Here is a 20,706-nt window from a genome sequence, read left to right on the forward strand (position 1 = left end):
ACAATATCCCATGCTGTCTCCCCTCCCCCCCTTCTAAATATCTATGGGAAGAGGGCTGATGGTTTCAATTTTCTGTAGCTTCTTCAAGCTGATAAGTGGCGTCGTATATCTGAGAGGGGGAGCAGAAAGAGGAAGAGCTGTGGGCACAGGGTCTTCAGGGGTGTCTCTGCAGTGCATGCCAGGGTCCTGAAGGTTTGGAGAACAGGGACTGTTTCCCCAGACTGGAAGACTTGTCACAAGGGGGAGGATAGAACTTGTCACAAGGTAGAAGGATAGAACCTAGGACTAGGGCAAAAACTAGGATACGAGATACAAAGAGAGAAAATCAGCACAATAGAAACTGATATTAAACACTAACATTTGGGTATCTTAGCCAACAGATTTTTTCCCCAGAAATCATCCACTGACAGGAATCGAATCTTTTAGGAAATTTGATCACTAAGTTGTTTGCAGAGTTGGCATGTGATGTTTCTATTAAAGAATATCTTTTTGCAAAGCCCACATTAATATGGCATCTATAACTATTTGAATAACAACACTTTACAGATAAATTTCTTTATCCCAGATTCTGGAGGAAATCCAGAAAGCCCTGGGTTATTTCCAGGGTCAAGATCCAAACTTCAGTTGTGGTAATTTAAGGCTGCAAGCTACAAATCATTCATCACTAATCTTCACCTACTTCTCAAAGTATGTTCCCTATTAATTTGATAATTTTCAATTATTAACCTAATAGGTTGTTTGGGGAGATGGAAACATTAATTTACAATTTGCATTAAGTGCTGATTATGGGAACTTTCTCAAAAAAAGGGAAGGCAGAGGGGAAAAACATTTTATCATGTCCCAAAGGACACATAGTGAGGGGCTCCATGTACAGGCCAAAGCTGTTACTGGCTCATGCCATATGTACAGGCCAAAGCTGTCACTGGCTCATGCCATCCTGGTGTCACTCAAGGATTAGTAGTCTAGATGGTCAGAAGAGGTCCAGTCCAGGTTGAGTCCTAGAATTGCCTCTCTAACCATCACAGAACATTCTCTCTCTTTTGCAATATATCATCATTGGATCCCAGAAACCTTCTCCTTCCTTAAAAGACAAGTCTTTCCCATTACAGCTCAGAGAAATTCTGCTAAGTAGCAGTCTTGAAGCAATTTCCATACCCTCAAACAAGCCTTCCACATCCCTACGAGGCTGATCAATCAGTTATTCTTACATATTTTGGCAATAATTAACGTATCACACTTTAGTCACAAAACCTGAATTAAGGAACAGGAGTGCTGGATTGAGTAGCTCCAAGTAAATATAAATCAGGGCTATTATTGTCTCCTGTACCTGGGCCATCTGAAAGACTAAGACAACTCAGACAGGATCTCTTCAGTGTAACTTTCAAGAGAATTCCAGAATCATTTGTGATTTTTCCAACACCATATACACTAATTTTAGAAATTATCCCTAGATCAAGGATCCAAAATTATAAGAGTAGAACATTTATCTATTCTTTTTCACCTCACTATCTGTTCTCTTTCATCTCTCCTCTCTCCTTCTTCCTCTCTCTTTTTCCCTCAAACTCTCTGCTTAAAAGCAGAACACAACTTCCATTTACCCATAAGGAATATGCATATTCAGGACATTCAAGTCTCTCTTTCTTCTGTATTCCAACACAATATACCTCTTCACTTTCTCTGACTCTCTGTAACCATCACAAAAATAAACATACCATTTGGTATCCCTTCAAATGCTAATCAATAACTCCCAAGAATTGAGATACTGTACCTTTAGCATAGTGCTCATCAATTATAAGATTCAGTTCATAGTACAAATTGGTAAACTGAGGTAACCACTGAGGAGTGAAGAAAACCTATGGTACAGTCAGGTTGACAATGAGCTTTTGCTTACATTCAAACAATACTTAAAACACATGTTTTAGCAACAATTTATGTTAAAATCATATTTAAAGGAATATCACAAAGCATGTATAGTATTACAGGGTCTATTTCCAATTACAAGATTTGAAACCTTTTAAGCACTGTAAACCTTAAAGCAAGCCTTTTGACAAGCAGGCTGCTTATCTATTTTCAAGACCAGGAAGTCAAATGTAATAATAAAGTTAGTCAACTTTAATACACTGAGATAAAAAACCATTTATGATCATTTTAAACCCCCCCAAAAACCAACAACTATTTTTGATCAATTTAAACACTTAAACCTATTATATTTTTAAACCTCTTATGATGGAAGGATAGATAAGGATGGAAAACAGTCTTCTTGAGATTAACATGGACATTGTGCAGAGATGGCAGGGACCCTGCACCCCCCAACCTAGGCATGCAGTGGACAGGAAACTCCCTTCCCCTGTAACAAAAGAGATACAGCTTCGGCCACACCTTGATAGCTTAATCCAGACAGATTCTCCACTCACTGAATGCCCAAGTGCAAGGAGTCACGTCCACACTTTTGAAAAGGGGCCATGGGGGGCAACCCCTGACAGTTGCTTCACTCGTGCTGCCATGCTATGCCACCGAGGACAACCCCCCAGGGCTGCTCCACTCATGCTATCCCTCTGACCACCAATCCCATCTTAGCAATAAATCTTTCTCACTTCTAAGCTAAGCCTGGAGTCCTCTCATTCCAGAGAAGGGCCTCCCCGCCACCCCCAACCCAGGGGCTCACCATTTGCATCTTCATAACAACTATACTGCTAAAAATAAAAAACCCTGTTTTACAAGATATCCATGACTTTTCCATCAACTCTTACTTGCTTGAACATCTCCTTAAACCCTCTTAAGTATACAATTAAAATATACTCATCTTTAAACTCTTTAAGATCTTACTTATGTACTGTGTTGCTATATCAGTTCCTAAGTATCAAAGTGGAACAATTAAAAGTATTTCTCTCTTTCCTTCCTGTTTGCTTGTGAGCAATTTACCCTAAGGCTGCCTGGCTTGATTTAGGTTTTTATGACTTAAATCTTGTCTCTTATCTCTCTTTAACAAGTGAGATCACCGCAATTTAAAATTTTGCATGTATCAAATCTTTCATAATAAATTATTCTCTATAAATTTTAGTTTGAACTCCACAACTTCTAAATAACTTCAAGTCCTTTAGTAATCTTTCAGTATGTAAACAACTGAATTGCAAAGCATTTACTCTTATTCCTTTCAAACCTCTGTTTAAAACAGGATAGAACCTCCAGTTTAGTTTCTTTTTACTTCAAAGCATTGCTACATACCTGATTTAATTTCATTGATATTACTCTGATTTACCTTTTGTTGTATCTATTTTGCACCAGAATTTACACCTATTATTTCTTTACTCTTATTTCCTCCAGCTTCTTCTTCTTTACCATTATTATAAAAAAGAGGAAAGGCGCTATATTTAATTGCATGTAATCATTATGTCAAACCCTATTAGATCCTGGGCTGGTCAAATTTCCCTTGTTAATTTCATACAGTTTGCACATCATATATCCTTAACCTATTCAGGTGGAAAACAATTCTCTTTATTGTCAAAATGCATACATATTTTGTATTCATTCATGATTACTTTCTAGCAATTTGAGTCTGAATATATGTTAATCTCTAGATCACGAATTCCTTCTTATACATTTGTACACATTAAAAAAAATCTTTACCTTCCGTTTTGGAGTCAATACTGTGTATTGGCTCTCAGGCAGAAGAGTGGTAAGGGTGGGCAATGGGGGTCAAATGACTTGCCCAGAGTCACACATCTGGGAGGTGTCTGAGGCCAGATTTGAACCCAGGACCTCTCATCTCTAGGTCTGGCTCTCAATCCACTGAGCTACCCAGCTGCCCCCTGTACACATTTTAAAAAACAATTCATATAACTCTTAGTCAAATACAACACTGTTTAGAAATTCCATCTTTAGCAAAATACCCAATTCTTAGTACCTGTATTATTAAAACCCATGCATAGATTAACCATTTAAAAAACAAAAACTTCTTGGGTGTCATATGATTACTTGTTGCTAGTTCTGACAGCACATACATTAAAAGAACATCTCATTTGAAAAATCCCAAGTTTACATTCTAGAATAAGTTCTCAATAATAACATTACAACTTTATCTGAATGACTTTTACATTTACAAAGTAGAAACCAAGGCTTAACAAACTTCTAAACATGAGTTTTTGTGCACAATAAAATCTGGTTAATATTTCACATTTAACTGACAGTTACCATAATAAATAAAATTACATTGTACCATATCAAAAATCATTAGCAATCCTCAACCCTTAAAATCAAATCTTAAGTGAAAATTGCTTCTAATTGTGGAGTAAAATCTCCCTTTTTCTGCTCTGAATTTTTCTCTTTTTTGCTCCTTTGGGGGCACATGCAAAAGAAGAAAGAGGAAAAATCATTGAACAGATATTTTCTTTTGTCCTCTGCTGAGGATTTTTGACAGTGGGAAGTTCAATCTTCCAACTCCCCTTTTTCCTTTTTTTTTTTTAAGTGTCCAATGTAAGAGTACATAGAGATGAGACTGTGACAAAGACAACAATAAAGAGAAAGATACAACTTTGTGACAAGCATGCTTTAAAAGGAAAAAATCATCGCTTTAGGATCCATGTTTAAAAAGAAATATTTGCAGTGAGAAAACTCATTAAAACAGTTTTATCACACTGCCCCTTTAACTGAGGAAGCTATCCTGAGCTCAGGTACTATGATCAGTCATCTAATTGGCTGAGCTGACTTCCTTGTCCCTTAATTTTCCCCATGCCTTACACTCTGATAGATCTAATCTGTCTCTCTCTCTGGCTGTGATTTCTAACAAAATGCTCTTGTAGCACCTAGGCAAAATTGCTATCTGTTCCCAGTGGGGATTGGAAGTGAGCTGTTCATAAGGCTGACTGGATTTCTTAAGGAAAGAACTTTGAACTTTTAAATCCCCTACCCCCTTCCTATTCATATTTCAAGTCTGCTCTCAAAGAAGGCACAGCCTCTCCAGTGCTAGAGTCTGGGAGGTTTGAAATGTAGGTTGGGTTGGGGGTAGTAAATAACAGCCACTACAAAAGAAATTTCCCTTTGTGAAGCTGCATCTTAAACTCTTTTCCCTTCCTTTGTTTAATTTTATAGCTAGTCACACAAAAACAACACAGATTCAACAGAAATGTACAGCACACACTCTCTCACACATTCATACACCTTGGAACCCAAAGAAGCCACTGAAATAGAGTGACATGTCCGGGTCTCTGCCTGGACTTTTCCCTTTTCTTCCAGTATGTCCACTGGTGCTCAACTTACTGGGGGCTTCAAACTCACCAAATTTGAAACTCAAACCCCACAAGGTACCTCTATGGGGAAATCTAACCCTCTGAACTGGGAACTCAAATCCCATGCAAGGACCTCCAACCCCTGCAAGTTCCTTTTAAATCTCAGGGATTCAAATCCTGGGCAAAACCTCTTACAGTGGGGACTCCAGCCCCACAAGTTACTCCTACATTTCTGGCCAGTTAAGTTGTAGAACTCCCCTGGTTGAGACTCCCATGCCTGGCAGAGGTCCTCTGTCCCTTCAGCTTTACCAGGAACATTTTCAGAGGGTCTGTCTTAGTTCTGGTTTTGGCAATAGGCTTTCCCCATATAAACCTCAGGGATGGAGGGGCTAGCCAGCCACTTAGCCTTACACCATGAACCTTCAAGACCTCTTCCTTGGTCCCTGGAAGGAGCCTTGAATTGGAGCCCACCAGACCCAAACAGCCTTGGCAGCAAGGATCCTAGGGGAATTCCCAATTGGTCCCACTGCTGGTCACAACTCAATTATTCCTGTGGGATCCTGGATGAGCCCCCATATGTAGTGCCTGGAGAATTATACCCATAAATGAGTCTGAATCAATAATGCAAAATGCAAAGGGACTTCATTGTCTTAGTTTAAACTAAGGGTCTCACATAAGAAGGCTGATGTGTGACCCCGAGCTGTGCTTGAGCTGGGTTTTTATAGAGTGGTAGGCAGCAGGGGGTGGGATGGGGGATGTCTTCAAGGTAGGGGGTCCAGCAGGGGAGAGGTCTGGAAGGTGGGCAGGCCAGCATGGGAGAAGTCTGGAAGAGAGGAATTCCTTCAGATAAGGAAGGAAGGAATTCCTTCAGATAAGGGGGAGAGGTCTGGAAACCAAAGATCTGTAAGTTAGGAATTCCTATAGACAAGCCTGTTTCATTATAATGTTATACAAGTGTCTGGATTTTTAATTCTGACTCTATCTAGGTTCCACAGGACAAAAGTCAGAACTGGTATTCCAGGCAAAACAGTGATGGTCTCTTCTAGGATACATGAATAAAGAGAAGAGAACAGTTAAGAAAGCTGATGTAGAGATGGACATGACTAGGCAATTGATTATTTGTGAGGGTGAGGGAATGTAAGGAATCAAGGATCCCATTGAAGTTGTGAACCTGAGTGACTGAAAGGGCATTTGATGGGCAAGTCACTTAACCTCCATTGCCTAGACCTTACCACTCTTCTGCCTTAGAACCAAAACCTGGTATTCATTCTAAAATGGAAGGTAAGAATTAAAAAAAAAAGAAAAGAAAAAAGACATGGCATTTAAATCCTCAGCAGAACTAGGGAAGGACAGAAGAAGGGCTGGTTTGGGTAAGGAAATAGTGAATTCAGTTTTGGATATATTGCATTTGAGATGTCAACAGGAAGCAAAGCAATGAGAGGAAGAAAGGTATTATGTATCCTGTTATTTTCATTTCATTTCATGACATGAGATGGCAAGTGTCCAGTATTTTAGTCAGGAATTCTGGATTCTAGTCTTAGAGAGGCAAGACTTAATCTTGGACTTTTGCTTCTGAGCTATGTGACTGGGTGAGTCACTTCATGTTTCTCAGATTAATCATTTCAAAAATGAGAGGAGAGGACTTGCCAATTTCTTAGATCTCTAACTATCACAGTCTATGATTCAGTGAAATCAGATCTAGAATAATGACAAAAGTTTAAATTTTCCATAGCAAAATTTTGCATAGCCCCATCTTTATCTTGATTTCTGCCTAAATACCCTTCAGAAGCACTGAAGAGGGGTTTGCTTTTTTTTTTTTTTTCCCTTAAGGAGATCTTTGAGCAGAGTAACAGCAGAGATGGCTGTGTTATAAAATCAAGAGTATGTGCTATTGAACATCTGCCAGATTGGCATTGGTGAAAGGGAGAGCAGAAGCAATTTACTGGAGAATCTACAGAGTTCTTAAAGTAAAAATAACTTTTTTCAGATTTATGGTAGAAGGGTGGTAGGAAGGAATAGTTTTGTAGGGTCTGGTTTCTCCTTTCATTCTCTATCCCCTCAGCTCCATAAAGATAAGGAAGGCTAAGAAAAATATGGCCTTGAGCACACCAACCCTCTCCCATTGACAAATATGAGCTCCTGTCTGAAGAACTAGAAGACCATAACAGTTTGTAACGCCCTTAGTCTTAACTTTGCAAAAGATCCTAAGAGGCCTAATAGAGTTATCTTATTTTTGTTTTCAGAGAGGTTTCTAATGAAACTAAAATATTTTAAAGTCTATTCCAAGGAATATTTGTCATTTCTTGTTTTAGGCCTCTCTAGAGAACTTATTCTTCTATGATTCAGACTCTCAAGAATATGTACTGATTCTGGTCTTCCTCTTTGTGGCCACTTAATCTCCAGGACAAGGATAAGGGTACAGGACCACCCAATGTATTTATAACTGTATTAGATGAAGGCAGAATGGCTTGTGGAATGGGGCAGAGAACAGTGTTGATAGAGGAGAAAGCTAACTGACATCTCCCTCACTTCATTTTCTTCTCCTAGAACAAAACATGTGGGTGAAGGGCCCTTGGATGTGGACTTTGTAAATATGAGGAACATTGGAGGCTAAGGCTGCTTTTCTTCCTGACTCCCTTAACAGGAGTTGGTGTAAGCAGTAGAGAGATGGAAGCAACTTCGGCGGTTCTCCCTCATGACCCTGAGGAATTTTGGGATGGGGAAGAGGAGTATTGAGGAGCAAGTCCAAGAAGAGGCAAAGTTCCTTGTGGAGGAGTTAAAGAAAACCAAAGGTTGGTATTTCTCTACATTATCACTGACTTTAGAATAATCCATCATATCCCTGGTAACCTGTGCAGACTGAGGTTGGTCCAAGGAATTTACTATATATAATGTGAAACTATCTTGTATATATTTAAATATTCAGATCCATCCTGTGGCTATGTCCAAAACTCTATGTACATTCCCAGAATCCTGAAGGATCAAGATGGCTGAGAGCAGAGATGAGGAAGAAGTATAGCTCTACTAAGGGGTTCATTTTGTAAGTTTTAAAATTAATATTCAATGGCTCCAAAGTATGATATTTATATGGATTTATTAAAAGCTCAGGGCAAGAGTCCCAATTCACTCTTCACCACACTGCCTCCAGTCCCAAAAACCCTGTGACCTCTCCAAAAAACCAGTTTCAATACAGCCCATGAAAACCAATGACCAATAGGAAAAGGCTTAATGAATTATGGGTATGATGAAAGGGATTTTGGATAATGTAGTTTAAAGGGGTACAAGGTCTTTTCAACTTTACATTCCCCTCTGTGATCCTTTGGGAGACCAGTCTCCCCAATTGATCATGAAAACATAATCAAATTAAAGTTTACAATAATTCAGAGATAAAAGGGAAATAAAAGGGAGAAAGAACAAAACCAATGTTTTGTGCATTGATGAAAAGCCATTTAGGGGGCAGTCCTCTTTCTGGCATAAAAGTGTCCATTTAAAATTAATACATTTAGGGGCAGCTGGGTAGCTCAGTGGATTGAGAGCCAGGCCTAGAGAAGGGAGGTCCTAGGTTCAAATCCAGCCCCAGACACTTCCCAGCTTTGTGACCCTGGGAAAGTCACTTGACTCCCATTGCCCACCCTTACCACTCTTCTACCAAGTAGCCAATACACAGAAGTTAAGGGTTTAAAAAGAAAAACAACAAAAAAATTAAATTAATACATTCAGCCCCCCAAAGTTCAAAGAGTATGGTCTCTGCAGCCATCTTCATGGAGCCTTCTGGATTCTGGGAGGTAGTCTTCTGTTCTAAATTAGGGTCAAATTCAAGTCCAAATTCACAGCAATAACATAGTCCCCCCAGAGGAGAATAACTTTACATTCCTCCCTGAGGAAAATATAAGGATACACATGGGAATCACACAGGAACACATGGTCAAGGCATAAGATATATGAATCAATTTTCAAAACATCAAAGAGTCCAATGAAAAATAAAAAGGAAAAAATAATCTCTTAGGGAAATATAGGATATTAAAAAAAGTGAAAGGAAAAATTCAAGAAAAAAGAAAAAGAAAAAATTAACAAATCAAAGCAGGTTCCTATAGCAATCCATGTCTCATAAGCTTTGCAAAAACAATTACTCACTAACTCAGTTTAGGAGCCTGGACTACAGTAAGTTGTCACATTTTGAAAGAAATAGAAAAAGGAAACTAGGTCTTGAGACAAATGGGAAATAGCATTTCCTCATCTAATCCTTTTCTTCACTTTCAGAGATAATGGAGCCAGAACAATCAATGTCAAGTACTTGATATCAAGTGTGGTACAAGGAAGTCCCATGTCTTAACATATGCTAAGCATTGGAACCTTGAATCTCAAGCAGGATCAAGTCTTTGCGTAGAATGTCATCAATCCCTGTAGGATTAGTTTGGTGTCTTTCCTTTTATATGCTCATTTGGCACTTCGCAGGTCAAAACTCTGTGTTCCTTTGTGGTCCAATTCTCCTTGGATTAGACATAGTCATTGAGCAAAAGTCTCATAATAATTAAATAACTAGAGGCAGGTTTCTATAGTCCAAAGTTTTTTGGGTATAAATTTATATGCTAGGAAATGGACAACTTAGCTTATTTTTATTGCAAAAATCAAAATAGTCAAGTCTATTTAATCCTGATAACGTGCTTCAAATGCAAAAAAATGAGAAAAAAGAAAGAAAAAATCAAATACTGTATTGTACATGTAGGAGGAAAAACAAACAAACAAAAAACAACAGAAATATTAAAAAATGTGTAGTTTACACAAACACAGAGGTAAAGAATAGAGGTTAAATTTCCAAAAATAAGATTCATTCCCTCTTTAACTTGCCATGATCCTCAGTGTGAGTGCAAATGAAGTAGACAAAGTGATAATACATTGAAGGAACTACAAAAGGAATGACAAAAGGCACAAAATGCTTTGAAAGGCACATAAGGTCCACATAGGTCACTAATACAGATATTCTGTTGTGAGGTAGTATATGTAGCATTCAAGTATAAGGATCAATCAAATAAAGTGCACCAAAACAGTGCAAAATCTAGCAATAGAGCATTCTCATCACACTAGTCAAGTACAATCAATAATCAAATATAATAGGTACAGCGGGCAGCTGGGTAGCTCAGTGGATTGAGAGCCAGGCCTAGAGACAGGAGGTCTTAGGTTCAAATCTGGCCTCAGACACTTCCCAGCTGTGTGACCCTGGGCAAGTCACTTGACCCCCATTGTCTACCCTTACCACTCTTCTGCCTTGGAGCCAATTGGCTCCAAGACGGAAGGTAAGGGTTTAAAAAAACCCACTAATATAATAGGTATAGGCAGTTGTAATTAGTACAGAGAATTATTTATTATCAATAGAGGATACCCATTTCACATGACTGCAATGAATCCATGATTCCCTTTTGCCAATTTTAATGGTTGTTGGTATAGTTAATAGGACCTAGACTGGTCCATCATAAGCAGGTTCAGTTGACCCAGTACATTTGAAATTCTATATGAACACTATCACCCGGGTTCAAATCATTAAGTGAGAAGTCTAAGGGGCCTTCTTGAACAGCAGCTCCAGAGTCTTGGAGTTCTCTCAATTTTGTTTGTAATTAACTGATATAAGTGGCAATGGTTGTATCCCCTCCTAACAATGAAGTATAGGCAGGGTTAAGTGGTTGTGGTTTCTTGGAAGATGACTGTGGGTAGGTAATGTTAGCCAGGAGTTGCAGAGCATGAGCAAATTGGTTCAGAGTGTGAGAGAGGAGTTTCTGCACCTGAGATATAGTAGAGGGGCCTGATATTCCTATTTCAGGGGAAACAGGTTTTCAAAAATCAGGCCTGTATTGGGGAGAATCCTCTTTTGTCATTTGAGCTTATAAGTGATGCACGATCTGGTTAAATTGAACTTGTATGTCAGCTTGCATTCTCCTTTGTTGTGACTTTACAGTTCAGAGAAAAAAGAAAACTACAAGCCATATAGAAACAAAGAGGTAATCTAGAACTCTGTATGTTCCTAATTGGGCAAAAATTGCAAGGGTTTCTTGTAGAGTAGCATTTATACTGCTAAGCATTGTGATCAAAAAGTAGCTTAAAGGGAAGTGGAAAAGAGAATAAGTTTTAATGTATATATTGATTTGTTTATTTATTTATTTGGGGGGTAGGGGCAAGCTAAAGGATATTGTATATTGTTTTTTGTTGTTGTTGTTTATATTAAATATTGTTTTTGTTTGAAAATTAATTATAATTTATTCATTTGTATTATGTATTATAATTTGTTTATAATATATAATTTATAATTGTTTCTACATAATTTTTAAATTTTTTTTTAAATTAAAAAAATTAATGTCTTTATTTATTTAGTTAGTTATTTGGTATAGCTGCCCTTTTGTGGCAGGAAAAAAACACCCACTATAACTCAGCAGGAAGAAAGGGGAAGAAAACAGAAAAAGGGATAAAAAAAATTTTTTTTTTGTATTCTCTACTGACCTCTGGTGGCTAAGTGGTCACACTACAACAGGGAAGGGTAAGGGGCGGGGTTAGGGTAGGGATGGGAGCAAGAGCCATGACTGTGTTTTTCAGAAGCCCAAATGGAGGATATGGCTAGAAAACAGGGCGGATTTGCTCTAAAAACCTTCACAGTCAGAAGCTGGGAGTTGAAGCAGTTACCTTGCTTTTTGAAACCCATGTTGGGCAGGGAGGAATCTAGAAAGCTAGCTGGGGTGGGTAAAAGAAGGTCAGGACCTCCCAACATCAAGGCAAAAAGTCCAGGAGAGGTTAGGGGTTGCTGCAAGGTTAAAAGGCTCTTTCTCGCGCAGGGGCTCAGGGTGCTTTAAAGCTTACTAGTCACAGAACCAGTAGACAGGCCAGCTGGACAGTCCCAAAGAGACTTGAGTAGTGGCAGGAAACTGAAATAGTAGATGAAGCAGCTTAAGTCTAGTGCCAGGCTTCGGCCCGGGGCTGAAGGCAGCCTGAGGCTTTTAAACCCCATCTGTTACGATTAAAAATGATGAAGGCAGATATTAAAAGGGAAAATAGTATTTTAATAAAAGCCATTGCTGATAGAGATAAATTGACCATGCGCCTGTAAGAAATCTCTGGCGCCTCCCCCATTTTCTTCCATATCTTCCCTACAACTCCTCTCTGTCCCCTGGGAGCCCACTCAGGTAACCTAGAGGTGGAAGGCGCTGGGTGTAGGCAGCTGGCTGAGGGCCCAGCACAAGGGTGGAGAGGGTGAGAAAGCTTGTAAGGGATACCTGGGAGGGAAAATGCACAGATTGGGGAAGAGATGGGAGGCAGCAGCTCAGCAAAGGTTTAAAAAGGGCAGAAAACTCCAATGCAGGGGGAGAGAGGGGAAGGGCAGAGTTGGGAACTATTTCCACAGGGAATCTGAGGCTAGATTCTGAGTTCCCTTCGTAAGTCGCCAAACTGTAAGTTTTAAAATTAATATTCAATGCCTCCAAAGTATGGTATTTATAAGGATTTTTTTTAAACCCTTACCTTCCATCTTAGAGTCAATACTGTGTATTGGCTCCAAGGCAGAAGAGTGGTAAGGGCTAGGCAATGGGGGTCAAGTGACTTGCCCAGGGTCACACAACTGGGAAGTGTCTGAGGCCAGATTTGAACCTAGGACCTCCCGTCTCCAGGCCTGGCTCTCAATCCACTGAGCTACCCAGCTGCCCCCTTTATAAGGATTTATTAGAAACGCAGGGAAAATTTTCGACTGCAGAGGGGAAAGTGGTGTTGTCCAGTTCAGAGAGTGCTGCTCTCCTCAGGTGATCCTGGGTTTTGGCTGCAACTCTGAAAAGTGCCCTCAATTTTTACCACCACTCAGTAGGAATACAAGAGGGATCTATGTTGGACTGAGGGACGTTTTAGTTTTTCTCTTTCCTTAAAAGGTTGCTATGGCCAAAGAATTTATTGCCCAGTGGCTATCCTCCTGATGAATCTCATTGTACTTGGCTAAACCAATCTTTGGGTAGTGGACCTGGGAAGTTACCACAATTGTATTTCTATTATCAGCTTGATAGAACCTGCCTTAGTCTGAGCTTTTCTATCACCATGTTATGAAATAGTAGGATATTGCATTTTGGGTATTGCGTAGACATCTCAAACTCAATTCAAAAATAGAACTTGTTATCTTTTTCTCCAAACTCACTCATCTTCCAGACTTCTCTACTGCTGTGGAAGGGCATCATCCGTCCAGTCATCCAGGTTCCCAACCTTGACATTGTCCTCAGCTCTTCACTGTAACTTGCCCACTTAACTAAATGGCAGCCAAATCTTGACATTTCTATCTCCCCACATCACTCACATATATCTTTTCACTTCTACTCACCCTGGCTCAAGTCTTTCCCTCCTTAGACTAGACTAATGCAATAGTTTTCCATTTGGTCTCCCTACCTGGAACTTTCCCCCCCTTCAATAACAAAGCTGCAATTTTCCTAAAGCACTCTTCTTCTCTGAACTCCACTAGCCACCTAGGAACAAGAAATACAGAGCTGTGCACACTGTAAGAATTTAGTAAATACTGGCTGATTTATTGATTGTCCCCCCTTGCTTCTATGATACAATTCACTAATGATTCTTCTACCTGCTTAACTTTTACTTCTGAGTAATTTTTTGGTGAGTCACCACTCACCTTCAATTCTCTAAATGTGATTATCTTCAAGATTTTGTCCTTGACCCTCTTTATTATACTCACCAACTTGATGACATCTCCCCTCAAACTGTGATGGAGACAGCCCAGGATCCTTAGCCCAAGATTTTAGGAATAGCCACATCCCCCACTTCCCTTGTAGTCTAGTCCTCACAGTTATCAGAGAGGGGGTAAATCATTGTGGAGGAGTCTACCTTTCTTCTCAACACTAGCAATAATTGATGACTAACTACTACTAATAGGGAAATGAGCCCGAGGGCCATAGGAATGACAGCAACCTCCAGACCACTGATCCTAGTTCAATGCTTACAGACATTATCTAGACATTGTGATTGATGCATCTTCCATGGAGAAGAAGTTGACCATCTACCAACTTCAAGTCAGTTACACCTATTCATAGAGCATATAGGCCAGCACAGCTCTAGTACTAGGGCTCTTTGAATGAAAGACAGGAGTTAATATGTGCCAGTTAAGGTAACCTAACATCACCAGCTTAACATCATCTTTCCTTAGATAGCCCAGGGCCCCAAACCTAAGAGCTTTTGGAATGGAAGACTTCTATTCTATTGTGTGGGATCAAAATAGAACTAGATATAATTTAAAAATAGAAATAAGGAAGTGTGAAAGCAAAACCTTTGGTGAGTGAAGTGATTAATAAGAATTTAATAATAGGAAGAAGGCTGATAGGGTGCGAAGAGCACTGGGTTTTATCCAGGGGAGATTTTGTGTTGAATATCCCTTCTTGTGTACCCTTGGGTAAATCAGCCAACTTTCTTGAGTTTCAATAACTGCATCTATAAAATGAATATTACACTATTTGCACTTAAGATTCTTAGGCAGATTGCATCAGAGTCTTCCTAAAGATGGTTTATTTTAAAATTGGCTATGCCAACGAAAGTATTGACTAGAATGTAAACTAGATAGGAGTGTACAATAGTAGGGTCATACCTAAAGGCAGGTGAGCCTCCCCTTTAGTTCATCATGGCAATGTTAAAGTTTTTTTCTCTCTCTCTATCTTTGTAAATTTTTAGGATTACCATATGATCCCACGTTCATTCTTGGCCCTGCTCCTTGCAATGTAATTTGCTCTGTCATTTTCCAGAAACATTTTGAATATAAAGACCAGAAGTTGCTTCATTTAATGAAGCTTTTAAATGAAGAGGTCAAGATTGTGAGTTCCACATGAATTCAGGTAAGTCTAGGATTCTGTCCTCCTGGTAGCTCAGGATACTTTTTCTTTTTTTCAATGGACCTACTGCTGGCTAGAATTCATCATGCATTCCATTGGGAGGTAAAGAGTGGGATCTTGGATTGTCTTTATATTTTTCTCTTCATTGACAGGGACTAAAAATTAGAGAAAGTCACCCTTATGTGGTCTGATTAGAAGGTACCAATGGTCACAGGTACTGAATGTTAAAATGAAAGCTATTTCAGAGAAGCTGACTGTCCCCTTGAGCACCTGAGTTTGGATCACCTTAGCAGATGAGCTACTTCTTTCTACTAGGCAATAGGCAGTGTTCTTAGATCTCATAATGAGAAAAGGTTAAGAAGTTTTCATAGGAAGTAAGAATTGAGAATGAAGGCCAAGATAGTCTCAGGCAAGCAAGGAACAGAATACTGAAATATTTTTATGGAGTTTGTGTAGGAAATGATAAAAAAGTCATTATTTTACATCAGCATTTGTCCCACCCTTATTCAGTCTTCTTCTGAACATAATCCAAAGGATGGTAAATAATTTTCTATAAATATATATTATAAAATTTTTTAGGTCTACAATTCTTTTCCATCTCTAGTGCATTATCTCCCTGGATCTCATCACAAAGCATTTGAAATTTTTCGTTCAATGCATAAATTTACTTTGGAAGAAGTGAAGGAACACCAAGGGACACTGGATCCCAATCATCCTCTGGACTTCATTGACTATTTCCTGATGAAAACTGAGCAGGTACATTGTGAGCAGTAGGTCTGAATCTCTCAGTTCTTATGGATTAAATGGTTTGTGTATTAGAGGCTATTTTTCCAAGTGACAGTCCCATTCACAAACATTGAGAAGTAAAAGATCATAGTCTAAGCATAGTGTGCGTAGAATATTAAATGTGGGAGATAAAAGAATTAAAAGATGGAGTCCTAATGTTAGGGTCCGAGTGGATGACCACCCAAGGAGCACACGGAGACAATGCAATCCAAACAAAGGGAAGTCTTTATTTCTAGTGCGCACTAGGGGAGCTCAGCAAAGGAGTTCCAGTGGGGGCATAGTCAGAGTAAAGATTACATATGTTTGGGGTGGTGGGAAACTCAGGGGGTGGCGGGAAAGGTGGCGGTTGTTGACAGACTCAGGGGCGCCCTGTAGTTCTTGAAATGGAACTTCTGTAGCCTTTGTAATTATTGGTTTTTGGCTGTTTCCCCAAGCATGTAGGGTTTTTATGCTACATTTGGGAGCCTAATGAACATCCTATTGTTAGTGACTGTGGATTCCTCTAAGACATCCAGACCTGTTAGTAACTTTGGGTTTCTCGGAGTCATCCTGACTGGGGAGTTCCTAGCTTGTGTTTGCTTGCGCTTGCTTAGTTTCTGTGTCATAACTTTGGGGTTCTACACTAACCATGAAGGAATTTCCAATCCAACAGAAAGAAGGAAGCACATGAAAGGAGAAAAGGGAAATTATCAAGTATGTTTAAGGAAAGATAAAATAGATTACAAGTTGAAGATTTAAGTGAGTAAGGAATTTGTAATTAGCAATAAGCATAACATTTTGGGAGGGCTAACATAAAGTTTCCTCCTGGAATAATTAAGTTTTGGTGTGGAAATGAAGGAAGTACTAGGCAGTAAGGACTGGGAAGGACATTTTAGCATTCTGAAAAGCCAGTGGGTTAGGGGGAGACTTAATATAAGCAGTTAAATTGGAATGGAGATGCTGTTATGATAGGTTCTTGAGAGAGGATGATGGGTTTTACAGTTATGAATGTAGAGTGAGAGACTTTTCACTTTTCATCTCTTCCACAAACAACAAAGAGCAAAAATCAAAGGGAAGAAGAAATCATTGAAAAGTTAGATAGAACAAAAAAAAAATTAACCAAATGAGAAACAAATCTGAAACATAGTAATGTAATTTGCATGGAGTAACTAGAGCCTTGAAATCCCAGAATCATGACAGAAGGTAAAAGATATCTTAGTGGACATCCTGGAATAGATCAGACCCACATAAAGGAATGAAATGTCCTCTGAAGTCACCACTTTCAGTTTTCTTAACAGACCAAAAAGAAAACATTTTTATTCCAAGAAAGCTTTTTTTTTTGCAACATGGCAATCACAACTGACAAGGAAAATTCTCCTTTCCTGAATCTATATGCATAAGGATATATTCTCCCACAAATTGCCACCAATTAGTGGATAAGGGAACATAGGGAAGGGCAAATACTTAGAGCAGAGTAAGAGATTTTTAAAAAATTTACACATTCTCTTCTAATGCTCTCTAGTTATTTCATGTGTAAGAGTCTTAAGAATGAAATATCCTTTCCCCCACTTCATCATCCATAGGAGGAGAAAGCCCTGGCTGACAAACTTGAATTATGTCTTTAGCATTGGTACTAATTATGCCTGGTATTCCCAAGTATTTATTTTTTTTTATCTTTAGACCATTGGGTATTTGTCATGCATTCAATTTCTAACCTCAATAATGGATAATCCTTAATAACAACATTTCATTGTCAAGAACAAATTTAGCTTCTCAGTTTCCTCATTAGTAAAATGACAATAATGTTGTACTGCTTATATCAAAGTATTTTGATAAGGACAAAATGGGAAAGTATACATGGGACCTACTGATATAAATTACTATTTATATATTAAGTGTAAATAAAATAAATATAACATAAATTAATAAAATAAAAGTATAAGTTCTTCCTCATTTGCTAAACTAATTAATCCTGTTGATCTCACCAAACTTTTATAGAAGAACAGGATTAATTAGTTTAGTAAATCTGGAGGAAAACACAATAGCTTAAATTTACATTGGTCTGTGTATTTGTTGTTCAACCATTTGAGTCCTGTCTGACTTTTTGTGAACCCATTTGAGATTTTTTTTGGCAAAGATACTTGAGAAGTTTGCCATTTTCTTCTCCAGTTCATTTGCCAGATGAGGAACCTGAGGCAAATAGAGTTGAGTGACTTACTCAGGATCACATAGCTAGTAAGTGAGAATGAATTTAAGTTCACAAAGATGAGTCTTTTTGACTCCAGGCCTGGCACTCTATCCACTGTGCCATCTTGCTCCTTTTTAATTTGTATAGATATTCTTGATATACTACATAGGAATATATGTATATTTATATACTGAAAGATAGTATGATGTAGTATATTTGTGTCAAATAAAACAGAAATGTATCCCTGTAGGCCTTATATTGACTAAGAAAACAAATCAACATTACCTTTGTCATATTATTTCTTTCTTTATTTTACTACTTTTTAAAATATTTACATTCTAATCTGGTTTGGGCTCCACTCAGGAATTTTGTTGATTACTTTTGGGCTTGAGAGATGAGAGAGAGAATTTGAGTCAGAGCCTGGCAAAACTGAGTTCAAGGCCCATCTATGACACAAAATGAACCTGTGATTCTGGGCAAATCACTTAATCTCATAGTGCCTTGGGCAGTTCTCTTGACATTATAGGTTTCAGAGAATGTGCTAATTAATTTTGCAGAAAGAAAACTTCTTTATGGAAATTCCATATGCCAATGAAATTATAAAGCCAGTATCTTTTTTTGTCATTTTATTTTTTCTTTCTCTTCATGTCGCTCTATCTCTTTCTCTTTTTTCTCTCTTTTAATCCCTGTTTCTTGGTCTCTGTCTCTTTCTTCTCTCTGTCTCTATCTCTCTCTCACATGGAGATGGCCAAACTGCCTTGATGATTCCAGCATGTTGTTCTAAGTTGATCCATGTTGCTCAAAAGTAATTTATTTATGGGACCATGGATTTAGAGCAAAAAAGAGAGCTGGGAAGTTGTTGAATTCAACTCCCTCATTTTACAAATGGGGAAACTGAAGCATAAAGAGATTAAATACATTGTCAATGGAGTTGTGATCGAATCCATTCATTCTGGAGGGCATTTTGGATCTATGTCCAAAGGGTTATAAAATTGTACAGATGCTTTGACCTATTTATACCACTCCTAGGTCTGTATCCCAAAGACATAAAAAAAAGGATAAAGAACTTATTTATACAAAAATATTTATAGGAGCTCTTTTTGTGCTGGCAAAGAATTACAAATCAAGGGGATGTCCATTCATTGGAAAATGGCTGAATAAATTGTGGTATATGATGGTGATGGGATACTATTGTGCTATAAGAAAAGATGAGCTGGATCATTTCAGAAAGAGCAGGAAAAACCTACATGAACTGATGCAAAGTAAAATAAGTAGAATCAGGACACTATACCCAGTAAAAGAAATATTGCATGAAAACCTACTGTAAAAGACTTAGCTACTCTCAGCAAATCAATGACCCAAAACTATTCTGAAGAACTTATACCAAAGAATGCTATACACCTCCAGAGAAAGAACTTCTTTGGAGTTGGAATACAGATCAAAGCATATGATTTTTCACATTAGTTTATTTATGGTGCTATTATAAGATTTTGGTTTTCCATGAATATTTTCATATAACAATGACCAATATTGAAGTATGTGATATGTGATATTACATGTATTACTGAGATCAAATTGCTTACCATCTCTGATGAGGGGAGGGAAGGTAGGATGTGAAATAATTTAGATCTCATAATTTCAGGACATATATGTAGAAAATATATGAAATTGAGAAAATAAAGTATGTTTAAGAAAAGAGATTAAATGACTTCCTGAAAGTCAAAATCAGAGCTGGATTCAAACTATGGGCTTTTGCCTAGAGATCTATCACATTTTTCTACTGCACCTTCTGACTACCCTCATTTTTTTAGTTAATTGTAACAAATTATTCCTAGGAAAAGGAACAACCACAATCTGAATTTACCATTTACAACTTGATCTGGACTGTAAATGATCTCTTTGGTGCAGGAACAGGGACAACAAGCAACACCTTGAGATTTGGTCTCTTGATTCTTCTGAAACACCCTGAGATAACAGGTATCTTATGACTAAAGTAGGCAATAATACACACACAAAATTTAATCAGCATGAGAGGAGTTCCTAGTCTTTTTGAGACTCTCCTTGGAAACTTTTCTGTCTTCATTTTAACATATTTAAATAATTACAATTCTTTGCCAGCACAAAAAGAGCTCCTATAAATATTTTTGTATAAATCAGTTCTTTATCCTTTTTTTTATGTCTTTGGGATACAGGTTTATGTCTTCTTCCCCCTCCCCTACTATTTACATTCTCCTCTTATAAAGTCTATGTAAATGTGAGCTATTATTAGGGATCAATATAGAGTTAGTGATAGGGAAAGGGACACTAGCCCAGTGTCAGAACTTGAAAGAATTGAATGCTTAAGGGTTGGTAGTTCTTTATAGCTGCCTGACTGCAGGAGGAGCTGGTACACCTGTATTCTCTTTCACTTTTATAGCCAAGGAGAGAAGTACTTGGACTTATTGAATTGTTTGGTCATATTGAGTTCTGTAAACAGTGTCAGGTTGAAATCCTTCATCATTTCTTTCACCAGGTGCTGCTTGACCTGTATTTTTCTCAGGTCAGTCTGAGTGTATTTTTAGGTTATGGGATATATAGGTACCTCAAGGGATTCTCAGGTGGCTAAGGAGACTAAGATGGACTTTTTATTATATTTGTTTCTCTCTCTCTCTCTCTCTCTCTCTCTCTCTCTCTCTCTCTC

The 20,706-nt window shown here is 38.2% G+C and overlaps 1 protein-coding gene and 1 pseudogene across 1 annotated transcript in view; both read left to right on the plus strand.

Annotated features, from left to right (window-relative positions):
* LOC123238230 (cytochrome P450 2C19-like) overlaps positions 1-20,706 on the plus strand; it is a 406,797-nt gene that overhangs the window by 127,155 nt on the left and 258,936 nt on the right. The window lies entirely within an intron of this gene.
* Positions 5,234-20,706, plus strand: part of LOC123236624 — a 44,530-nt pseudogene continuing 29,057 nt past the window's right edge.

This window comes from Gracilinanus agilis, chromosome 2 (assembly GCF_016433145.1).
Source record: "Gracilinanus agilis isolate LMUSP501 chromosome 2, AgileGrace, whole genome shotgun sequence".
Classification (NCBI taxonomy): domain Eukaryota; kingdom Metazoa; phylum Chordata; class Mammalia; order Didelphimorphia; family Didelphidae; genus Gracilinanus; species Gracilinanus agilis.